The following is a 13,489-nucleotide window of genomic DNA, read 5'->3' on the forward strand; positions in this document are numbered from 1 at the left end:
CTACTACTACTACTACTACTACTACTACTACTACTACTACTACTACTACTACTACTACTACTACTACTACTACTACTACTACTACTACTACTACTACTACTACTACTACTACTACTACTACTACTACTACTACTACTACTACTACTACTACTACTACTACTACTACTACTACTACTACTACTACTACTACTACTACTACTACTACTACTACTACTACTACTACTACTACTACTACTACTACTACTACTACTACTACTACTACTACTACTACTACTACTACTACTACTACTACTACTACTACTACTACTACTACTACTACTACTACTACTACTACTACTACTACTACTACTACTACTACTACTACTACTACTACTACTACTACTACTACTACTACTACTACTACTACTACTACTACTACTACTACTACTACTACTACTACTACTACTACTACTACTACTACTACTACTACTACTACTACTACTACTACTACTACTACTACTACTACTACTACTACTACTACTACTACTACTACTACTACTACTACTACTACTACTACTACTACTACTACTACTACTACTACTACTACTACTACTACTACTACTACTACTACTACTACTACTACTACTACTACTACTACTACTACTACTACTACTACTACTACTACTACTACTACTACTACTACTACTACTACTACTACTACTACTACTACTACTACTACTACTACTACTACTACTACTACTACTACTACTACTACTACTACTACTACTACTACTACTACTACTACTACTACTACTACTACTACTACTACTACTACTACTACTACTACTACTACTACTACTACTACTACTACTACTACTACTACTACTACTACTACTACTACTACTACTACTACTACTACTACTACTACTACTACTACTACTACTACTACTACTACTACTACTACTACTACTACTACTACTACTACTACTACTACTACTACTACTACTACTACTACTACTACTACTACTACTACTACTACTACTACTACTACTACTACTACTACTACTACTACTACTACTACTACTACTACTACTACTACTACTACTACTACTACTACTACTACTACTACTACTACTACTACTACTACTACTACTACTACTACTACTACTACTACTACTACTACTACTACTACTACTACTACTACTACTACTACTACTACTACTACTACTACTACTACTACTACTACTACTACTACTACTACTACTACTACTACTACTACTACTACTACTACTACTACTACTACTACTACTACTACTACTACTACTACTACTACTACTACTACTACTACTACTACTACTACTACTACTACTACTACTACTACTACTACTACTACTACTACTACTACTACTACTACTACTACTACTACTACTACTACTACTACTACTACTACTACTACTACTACTACTACTACTACTACTACTACTACTACTACTACTACTACTACTACTACTACTACTACTACTACTACTACTACTACTACTACTACTACTACTACTACTACTACTACTACTACTACTACTACTACTACTACTACTACTACTACTACTACTACTACTACTACTACTACTACTACTACTACTACTACTACTACTACTACTACTACTACTACTACTACTACTACTACTACTACTACTACTACTACTACTACTACTACTACTACTACTACTACTACTACTACTACTACTACTACTACTACTACTACTACTACTACTACTACTACTACTACTACTACTACTACTACTACTACTACTACTACTACTACTACTACTACTACTACTACTACTACTACTACTACTACTACTACTACTACTACTACTACTACTACTACTACTACTACTACTACTACTACTACTACTACTACTACTACTACTACTACTACTACTACTACTACTACTACTACTACTACTACTACTACTACTACTACTACTACTACTACTACTACTACTACTACTACTACTACTACTACTACTACTACTACTACTACTACTACTACTACTACTACTACTACTACTACTACTACTACTACTACTACTACTACTACTACTACTGCTATCATTTTTAATGGTGTTCTAGTTGCCGTTTAGTTAACAAAATATAGACAGACGTTTCTGTTGCATTAAAAAAGGAACTGGGTGTTTTTTTATGATTTCGTAATGGTCTTAACTTACCTTTTATGATTTGTATAAAAGTTCTCTAGGCTGGATATTTTATTTTATTGAGGCCTTAACCACAGAAAATTCAACCCTCCCCAGTGTGTTACATAACGATTTGTACTTATACAATACCTATCCTGGTAATATTGATTTGCTATCTAGAGTGGTGTGATGCATAATGTTTTCATTTTCCTATATGTTTAGCTTGGACTTTATGCAAATATCTTGATAAATGTTTGTATGATCAAATTGTTTGAAATATATCGGGCTGATACATTACTTAGTCCTAATAAGCTTTATCTTTTTATTGTGCTATGAACAGTACCGATAACTATCTATTAAAATTTACTATTAATACAAGCAGGCAAAATTGTGATGACAAGGTCGGTTGTATTTCTAGATGAATCTCATTTCCGTGATAGTTTTCAACACAAAGTTTCATGTATTATACGAAAACGGTAAGTTTATCTGGACATTTCTAATTGTCTACAAAAGATACTTAATGTCTGTTGGCTGTAAACCATCAGCAACAGCCTACTGTGGAAGAGAACAAACCAGCTTCTAGCTGAATAGGAAATTAGTAGAAGACTTTGGAAGTGGATAGGACATACATTATGGAAATCATCAGATTGAATCACGAGGCAAGCCCTAACTTGGAATCCTGTAACAAAACGGAAAAGTGAAAGACTGAAGAACATAGTAGGTTGGGAATTGGAAGCGGACATGACAAGGATGAATAGCAACTGGAGATAACTGTAAAGGAGTGCCTAGGACATCGTTGGATGGAGAATGCTAATGGGTGGCCTATGTTCCTTCACGAGGTGTTACAGTTGTAAGTAAGTAATTCAATCAAATTCTTAAGACAATGTGTAGATCAAACAATATCATTTTCAACTTCTGATCAACTAAGACAATCAACCAAATTTATTATTAAATCTTAAAAATAGAAACCAGTGAACATACTTATTAAATTATAGAAATTTGTATGTTTGATTGTGTTACAATCTATGAGCTGGCTCATTTCTACTTGAAATAGACTCTGATAATTTGTTCAGAATGACAATGAAATTTGATCATTTAATGAATATATTATAAAATCTAATACCGTTCCGTCGTAATTACCATATTAAATATAACATACTTAACAATAAGCTATTGATTAGAAACAGTTTAATTTACCTATAAATACAATCTGAATATCTAATTAAATTTGATTGACCCAATGAGTTTCCAATAAGAAAATTATTATTGGATGTTTTGTTGATTGAAGATACCAAAATATCACTCATATTTAAAGGTGAACAGAATGAGAAGATTTAATATGAAATATATGAAAAGAAACCCCCATAAACTTACATTTATATCTACCTCTCATTTAATAAGTAGTAATACATATGAAAATATGACAAGTTATATTAGGGTTATATTCTAGTGATTTGCAAATATAAGCGGTTTATAATATAAGATACTATAGATATTTGTTATTAAAACTTATCAGGTGACCGTATTATGTATGCGATTATAGAATGATGAAAACTAATCAACTGGAGTGTATTGTTGAGCCGATCACACTTACATGATATTTTAAGTTGATAATTTGATATTGCACAGAGTAAATCTGTGTATCACACATCTTTAAAACTGATCAAATCAACGATGATTTTGTCAGAAAATTTGTTTAAATAAATCTATCGTATAATCTCTTCTTCTATTCGAAAATACAGGCAATTGACAAATACGATTCACATTACTTAAGTGAATCTTATATCTTCAGCAATTTGACCGTTGTGGTCTTCATGAGACTAATTTCAATTGTTTCTTTCAATAAACTATCTCATCTAGTTTAATTTAATCACATTCTCCTAAAACCTATCTAGTATCTAGTCTTTATAATTTTATAGGCCACTAACAACATAAATCCATTAAATTTTCTTATTTCCTACACATAGTTCCCTTTATCATTTTGAAAAGAGCAAGAACAAACATTCTAGCAGAATAGCATGAATTCATTTTTATTTCGTTGGTTCTCGTCAGCTGTAATTTGCTCATGTGATCTATAGATTATGCATATACCCACTTTCCTTTCACCTTTTGTTAGAAAAGCCAGATGATCAGTCAATGATGATAAAAACCATTCTTATTGTTCTAAAAGTCATATCACATGATTGCATAAGTTAAACATCGAATTACAACGTACCAAAATAGGTGCATAAATTATGATAAAAGTAAATGACATATAGTCAACTGACTGTTATGTTCGATCGGTGAATGATATCATCATAATTAATGAATCGAAATATAACTCTCAACTAAGTTAAAATAAAATCTAACGGTTGTTCAACAAATATTTATTACAGAGTAATTCATTATATAATAACTATCCAAGTTTCATATTTCTGCTTTTCTTCGTTTCTTCTTAACATTTAATTAAACAATAAAATACTATACCCTAGTAGATATTTAATTATTTACTTTTATTCTACAGCCAGAAAATTATACGGTGCTGAAAGAAAAGAAGGTCAATTAATAGGACAAAACGCGCTTCCTGGATTTCACTGCTAGCCACTACCCTTCTTTACTTATAGTGCTTGTGAATTAAGGCAATATTGAAGCAATCCTCATAGGATGAATATATGTTAATAAGAAACTGATCAATGGGAAGATTCAAACAAACAATACGAAACGAATTCAAACTTCACCCCATTGCACAAGTGTCGTGCAATGCAATGCTAGCCACCATCCATCTTTGTTTATAATGTCAGTCAATATGGTTTATTGTTTTATGATTTCTTCGTGGTTTGAAATATTATGAATAAAAGATTATCTCTGATATTCTTATTTTTATTAATTTCAAGTTAAATCGGACGTTTGGAGATCTAAACTTTATTGTATTTTATGGATTACATCTCTTTTGAAGAATATATTATAATTGGAACATCACTATTGAAAGAAGTGAAATTTCTTTATTACTTCATTTCATAAATATCACCGTGATTACAGATGAACAATATTTGGTACTGTAGAATAAGTGTTTATGCGCAATTAACAGAACAGAGAATGTGACTACGAGGAAAATGGTAGTTTAATAGTGATTATAAATGTGGATCATTTAGCAACGCGATCGACCGCATAAAATCATAGATTGTTATAACGGAATTTTATTCTTTTTAAAATTTATCTCTCACACTGAACCTTTCAGCTATAAACAATGAACTGATATCTTTCTGATTAATATTTCATTCAGATATTATAGATCACTCCTAATACAAATTATTATATTATCACAATGATTGTCCTAATTCTTTTATTGTATAGTCGATATGATCAAAATTCTATTGAAACAAAATACTACAATAAAACTCAGGTTACCTTTCATAAACCGATTGATATGATAAAAAAAAGTTGTAAAACTCCATCATATCATATCAACTAAATAATTGACCAATCATTTTCAAACATGCTTACAACAAAAACACCATACATCTGTCAGAAGACATAAATTCAAGTTGTCTGGATACGAATTTTGATTTTAACAGGATTCATATTGATTCTCAGGAAAAATAAATACATCAATAGTGCTAACAAGATTAGTTGATAAACAAGCAATTGTTCCATTTTTCACACAATGATTTTTTGATATATTTATGTAAGACTGGTTTTATGAATTTGAAAAAGTATTATCTAAGAAGCACTATCATACACACACGTCAAGGACACATACATGAATAACAGGATGTCTGTAGAGATAAGGATAATTTTCTATCCAAAATTTAGGATAAAAATAGCACCTAAAAGTACTAATTATTATAGAATACATAACTCCACTTTCATGATTTCTATACACTGATTACATTGACAAAGAAATTTGCAAGTTTCTTCTTCTTATTTAGAATTACGCTCAAGCAACAAAATTATTCTTGTCGACTTTTAGTCTCTCAAAGTAATATTATAACAATGATTTAATACAAATATTATCATCAGAAGGGGTTTGTGGAGATTTTAGAAATTTCACAGATTGAAATCATGAGTTAATTGAAGCTAGACCACCATGGAAAACCTGGAAGCACTGGACGGCCGTTTCGTCCTAGCATGGGACTCCTCAGCAGTGCTCATCCACGATCCCGCACCCCACGAGATTCGAACCCGGGACCACCATGGTGGTCTAGCTCCAATTGACTCATGATTTCAATCTGTGAAATTTCTAAAATCTCCACAAACCCCTTCTAATAATAATCATCTGCTCACTAGTGACTGACTTCAAGAGATAGTCCTGGAGTTCTAGTGAGAAGCCGTTACCAGTGGAGTTCAACCAGGTCTGTTGTGAGATATCAACCCACTGAAGACAATGGTGTACGGTGGCGTTGAAGTTAGACATTAACACCGTTGGATGCCGGCTCAGTGGACTAATATTATCCTTAAGGAAATACTACTCAACATATATTCATTTAAATTTTCTCCGACTATTTTATATTTGCGGTTAGCACAATAATTCTCATATCTCTTAATATGTTACTTGAATTTCTGAATTGAAATTAACATCAACACGAGAATCTAATCTATATAGAGGTATTTATTCAAGTAACCGAGACTTGTCACTATAACTAATAGAAATAATTAATGGAAAAGTACAGATTTAATCATGTGATTTATACAATTTTTATGAATTAAAAATTGTTTATTGGGTATTAAATCATTGTTCCTTTTATACTTGATATGAAATTAAATAAACAATACGAACATAATAAAAACATACACCCCTTATTAAGTGATATTTAATAAAATATGTTAACTAAAATGTAATCTTAATCTTCAATAACTTACTACTTAGTAACAATAAATGATATCAGTATATATTGGTATATACTATTAAGGTAATGACAAAAATCCCCCTCTCTTATGTAGCTCAAGTGCTTGAATATCAGTTGATTGATTGGAATGAACATGTTTGTTTAAATCAATAGATTTTAAAATATATATAAATATAATGAACAAGGAAACTATATCTCTTTAATATTATAAACGTGTTAGACGATAGTCAACTAATGAAATACTCTGGAACAACACTAAATTATGTCTAGTTTTGTCAACAACACATAGGATTGGTGAATATAGATGATCAAGAAATTAGGTTGTTAAAATGTATTAAAAAAATAAAAATCGATATTTTTTAATGAAAGTGAATGTTTTGCAATTTACCAATAACAGTAAAGATGTATTTCGCCCTCGGTGAATACTGATTAACGTTGTCTTAAAGCAATTACATTTTTAAATTTCAACGAACAAACGAAACTTATGAAAATCACTTTATTATTTATTTATTGTTCAGTGAATAGGATTTTTCGATAGAACAATGAGAAGATGGAGTTCATCTGAAAAATATGATGTATTTGCGCTATACATTTCGAACAATCTGGTCACACATATACTTGTCAAGGCATTTTATATGAAAATTAATCAAGGTTAAAGTAAAAAATTAAAAATTGATCTTCTTGGGGACATTAATATTAAAGATAAGTCTTTGCATTCCTTTAATGTAAACTCTCTTCACGAATGTACCGTTAACAAAGACGGTGGATTTCCTTTGTGACTATATTTTGTAGCGGTAAATAAATCCCCAAAATAAATAGCTCTGTAAGTTTTCGACATTGGATGCTGACCATATGTTTTAATGGACTCACTTAGCTGAAGGTGCTCGGTCATGCAGCCGCACCAGATCACGTGCGGCAACTCCGTGCTCAACATCTACTGCAATCGCTAGCCAGACTAGATCAGACAATTCCGATATTTTGGCAATCGTCAAATACAACTTCTGATCTCCTCGATTCTGTCTTTTGATCTCTCTTGGTGGGTACGATTTATATTAGAAGGTGTTACTGGTAGAAGCGTTGTCAAACACTAAATACCTGTGCCATCTTCAATTTCTACAAATTTTCCCCTTTTTTTATTCCGTTACCATTTTTGAAAGAGTTACTTTTATTATGTACTGCCAATGTTCAATTCACGTTTGATGGTGAATATTTTCGACAAGTTGATGCTGTAGCTATGGGTAGCCCTTTAGGGCCTCTCTTAACTGATGTATTCATGTCATATGTGGAAAATATGACGAGCGACTTCATTGGTGAGACAACTCTATATAGAAGATACATGGATGATATTCTAATTATATGTGATAAGGATTTTGATGTTTACCGATTACTGGATAAACTCAATGGTGTTCAAAACGATATTGTGATGACATATGGAGCAGAAAATAATGACCAGTTGGCCTTTTTAGACATACGTTTAAGTCGAAGGGATGATAGCACTATTAGACGGTCCGTGTATAGGAAACCAACCTCGACGGGACAATACTTAAATTTCCATAGTTTCCGTCCATTGCAATACAAGAGAGGTCTAGTTAAGTGCCTCTTTAAGAGGACTCGAAGAATATGTACCTCTGATATGGTGGGAAAAGATGAAGAGTTACTGACTGACACAGTAATAGCAAATGGTTATCCACTAAAGTTTATTAATAGGTGCAAAAGTCAGTTAATGCCAAGACTTATTATTTATTCAGTTCCAAAGAAAAGGTTTATATCAATCTACCATATAGAGGCGAATCTAATAGTGTAGTTTTAAGACAGAGATTGAAAGCAGCCATTGAGAATACGTATTATGCTGCTCAGTTGGTAGTGATTGAAAAGTCTAAGCCCATACTTTCAAATAGACCCAGACAATGCACTAATGATTACGTCACATCCCATTGTATTTACCAATTTACATGTTTGTGTGAAAACACATACATAGGGAGGAGTAATCGAACAATGCAATCAAGGGTCAATGAACATGCGCCTAGATGGCTTCAAAGTTAATGTTTGTCAAATGATCCGATCAACGTGGGAGGTAGGAAACCAGGTTCATCGATAGCGAAACATATAATTGAAACGGGACACAAAATTGACATTAATACAACTTTTAGAAGGTTGTCTAGAAATTGTCAAGGACGAATTCTCAAGTTTATTGAAGCCTTGGCTATTCGTAAATGTAAACCCCCTTATGTTTACAAAAACAATTTGTCGTAACCTTGAATTTACCTTGGTAATCCTTAAGTCATTGTATGGCCTAGGATAACGCGACAATTTCTTATTCTTTCTCTCCCCTTTGTTACTTTTGTACTTGAACTTTCATTTAATTGACCTTTATTAATTTTCATATAAAATGCCTTGACAAGTATATGTGTGACCAGATTGTTCGAAATGTATAGCGCAAATACATCACATTTTTCAGATGAACTCCATCTTCTCATTGTTCTATCGAAATTTATAAAAGGGACTAATTGCTTTAAATAGGTTTTTTGTCTATATATATCAAGCTTTAAAGGAAAGACATTCGACTAATGGATAACCACGAGATTAGAATATTTTTATATTCGGCAATCATCACGTGAACAAAAAGGTTCATGGGATTTTAAATGTCCTGATGATTAAATAATATGAAGGTCATTCTTAGTACATTTGTATATTCGGTATTTATTCAAAGTGCAAATTTAACAAGATTCTTTGATATAATTTGTACTTGTTACCATGATATAAATATCTTTTGTTGTAAATAGTTTTGAACATTTAATAAATTCAATAACCAACTAAAAATGTCACATGTACTAGTTCTCAAGACACTTTATCAAGATTTAGATCAGATCAGATATATGTGTACAACGTTAGTTGGTTTTCCAATAAATTATTATCCAAACCACTCAATTATGTCACGTTTATTTTTTAAATGACATTTTCAAAGTCAATTTGGCTTAACTAACAATTTAACAAATATAAGGTGTATTACTTGTCCGATTATATTAAACAGGTAGGTATTGATTGTCTTGAGAATCTTAGTACCTAATTAGAACATAAATCAATGGTATTACTTACTTACTTACTTACTTACGCCTGTTACTCCTAATGGAGCATAAGCCACCGACCAGCATTCTCCAGTCCACTCTGTCCTGGGCCTTCTTTTCTAGTTCCGTCCAATTCTTGTTCATTTTTCTCATGTCTATTTCCATTTCTCGGCGTAATGTATTCTTTGTTCAAATCAATGGTATTAATAAGGCTATAAATACCCTCAAGCTTTCTAGAGGTCATGGAGCAGACGAGATTTCATCCTTTCTCTACAAATATGGTCCAGATATTCCACTTCTTCTTCTAAAGCTGTTTACTCTCTCTATGGAAACTGGTTCTTACCCTTACTGTTGGAAAACCGCGTACATCATACCCCGTTACAAATCTGAAGATAAGACTGACATGAACAATTATCGGCCGATAAATATTACTCCAGTTAGCTCTAGGATTATGGAAAAAATTGTAAGTGATGAACTTTCCAACTATTTACTCACTGGAAAATTTATCGATGGTACTCAACATGGATTTCTTAAAAATCGATCTTGCATGACATGCCATTTTGACTTCTTTAATTTAGTCTTTTCTCTACGTAGCCAATAATATCTAGTTTTAGTGCTATATCTGGACATTTCTAAAGCCTTTAACATGGTTGGCCACCAACTTCTTATAGGTAAACTCGCATCTTATGGGGTTCAAAATCCTTTGCTTGCTTGGTTTGATTCCTTTTCAGCAATCGACATCAAATAGTTAAAATTAACTCTTCATTGTCTAACGCTGTCCCTGTTAGAAGTGTTGTAATACAAGGTAGTGTCTTAGGCCCTTTGCTCTTTTTATTGTCTATCAATGATATTTGTGAGTTTTTGTGTGGGTAAACCCCTTCTATATGCAGATGATCTTAAAGTAGTAAATTCATTTTCTCCACATGAGCTGAAAAATATGCAAAATTGCATAATCATGGAGCTTAACAAGGTAGCACAATGGTGCTTAAAATGGCAACTGGAGCTTAATACGGCTAAATGTGGATGGATATACTTCGGCGATTCATCACTCAACCTAGACCTTACCATAAATGGAAAAGTGTTATCTAGGTTACATACAGTGGTAGACTTAGGTCTTAGATACTCCCAAGACTTGTTGTTTACAGAACAGATATTGAAACAGACCTCTAAGTCTCAACGTCTGGTAGGTTACATAAATCGAAGCCTTTACAACAATGAGTCACGTATTTTAATGTACAAAATTTGTGCTCCACCTCTTCTAGAATATTGCACGTTTATTCTTAGTAGTGAGCGCATAAAGGATAAATTAAGGCTGGAATCAGTACAGAGACGATTTACACTTCGTATTCTTGGAGCTGATTGTACCTTAACTTATAATTCTAGATGAAATAAACTTGGGCTAGACTCTTTATGGAAGAGGAGACTCAAACTGAATCTTATCTTTTTCTTCAAACTTCTTAATAAATTATCCTTTACATCCAATCACGTGATTCAATATGCAGAAACTTCTCATTATGACATCCGTAATTCCTTGGCACCAGTGAAACAAACTTATTCTAAATCATCTCTTTATATGAATCACTTTACCTGTGAATTTTCTAGACCCTGGAATAACCTACCTCAATCTATCCGTACGATAAAATCACTCCCATTATTTGTTCGCTGCATCGATAATGCATTGAATGTTCTAGCACCTGTAAGTGTATCTCATTCCACAAGTGATATTATAGGAACTTTAAATGTTTAGCCATCTTTATTAGTGCATTCCCTAAGTAAAACCACCTACTTGCTGTCACTTTATGTTAACACCGTCTCTAGCAAGTTTAACTAATTTGAATAACATCAACAGTATATCACTGTGTCAAATAACACACGCGTTTAGGTAGACCTGATTGATATATTTTGGTAATTACTGATTTGTTGTTCCGTGCTCTCTGTTTTCGTTTTGATTTCTCTAGTTGTAGATAATTATCATTAATTCGATCTGCCACACGGAATGACCTTAATTACACCGTTCATAAATCAACAGGCTGTTCATTTAAGAAATATTAAAAGCTCCCGGCTGATGCATTGGATCGCTGTAATACATGTACTACCTAAACAATTACTGAACTAGTATACTCAAAACTATCTTCTATCATATGTTTGCTCTGTACATCTAATGTTACTATTTATATCAAATTGATTGTGCCTGTAAACTGGCGTGAATTCTGTAATTATTATTTTCAGAATATATAAATTATTATTATTATTATTCAAAAGTACGATTTATAAATATTATCAACCATCTGTCAATTGAAACTTTCTTCCTTAATGAAGATAAACTGATTTACGAGTGTTAGAAAGGAAGATTGGTTATGGTTTAGATACCACTGGGAGTTAAGAATGTACGTGATTGATTCAAGGTCTCTGCTTCATCACTCCGGAATATTTGTTTTTTGCTTCACATGTCTTGTAGAATTACATTATAAATATGAACATAAGATTTAAAAGATTAAAATGAGTAAACTTATTCTGTTGTTTGATGAATATGGAGACATCATCAAACGGTAGCCAATCCACTGTCTCAATGTTCTTTATGGTAGCATTAAGATAATTTTTTTCTTGTTATATTTTGGTGGCCCTGTATCTCACTTCAATTGGATTGTATGCTGATTGTCACCGAAATACACATGTCGGCTATCTTCGTACATTTCATCTACTTAAGTCGCGTTGGTGAATAACGAATACGAGAATGAATTTTCGAATACATATATTTTGTACGCTCATTAACCTGGACAGACAATCAGAGGGGTGGAGCGAAGAAAAGAGAGAGAAACGAAATGGCGTGCAGTGGAGAAGGCGTGTGAGCTAATTCCATTTAATCAAGCATTAATCAATATTTATAGCCAGATAAAAATAAGTTATAGACATGTGATAAATAGGATAAGAAGTGTACACACATACGCCCATGTAAAAACTGTCAGGGCTGATAAGTGGATAATTAACAAGGTCAACACGTGACTCAGGAAAAATGGATAAATTGGCTTGTCCACAAGCTAATATAAGCTATGTGGGCTTAACATAGTAGCTCAGACTACAATAATATCAGAGGTATTGGATACGATTTATCAGACTTCTTTATTCGGTTATTGACACTGAGATGAAGCTCGCATCTACAATTTTGAGAAAACATTTAGTCTTTCTGTTTCATATGTACTTGAACACAAGAGTTTTCTTATGTATCGCTCAAATAAATACTCAGTATACTGACAATCGAACTCTATATTAAATTACTGAAGAGTACATAATAAGACTCAGAAAGTTTACTGAAAGTGTTTGTTGATCCTGTGCATAAGTTATTATCATCTATCAGAAGGTCAATTTCCCAACTTTGGAAAATTTTAAGAAAAATTCTGAAGTTTGGATCTGAATATCTCGATCC

Source organism: Schistosoma haematobium, chromosome ZW (assembly GCF_000699445.3).
Source record: "Schistosoma haematobium chromosome ZW, whole genome shotgun sequence".
Classification (NCBI taxonomy): Eukaryota; Metazoa; Platyhelminthes; class Trematoda; order Strigeidida; family Schistosomatidae; genus Schistosoma; species Schistosoma haematobium.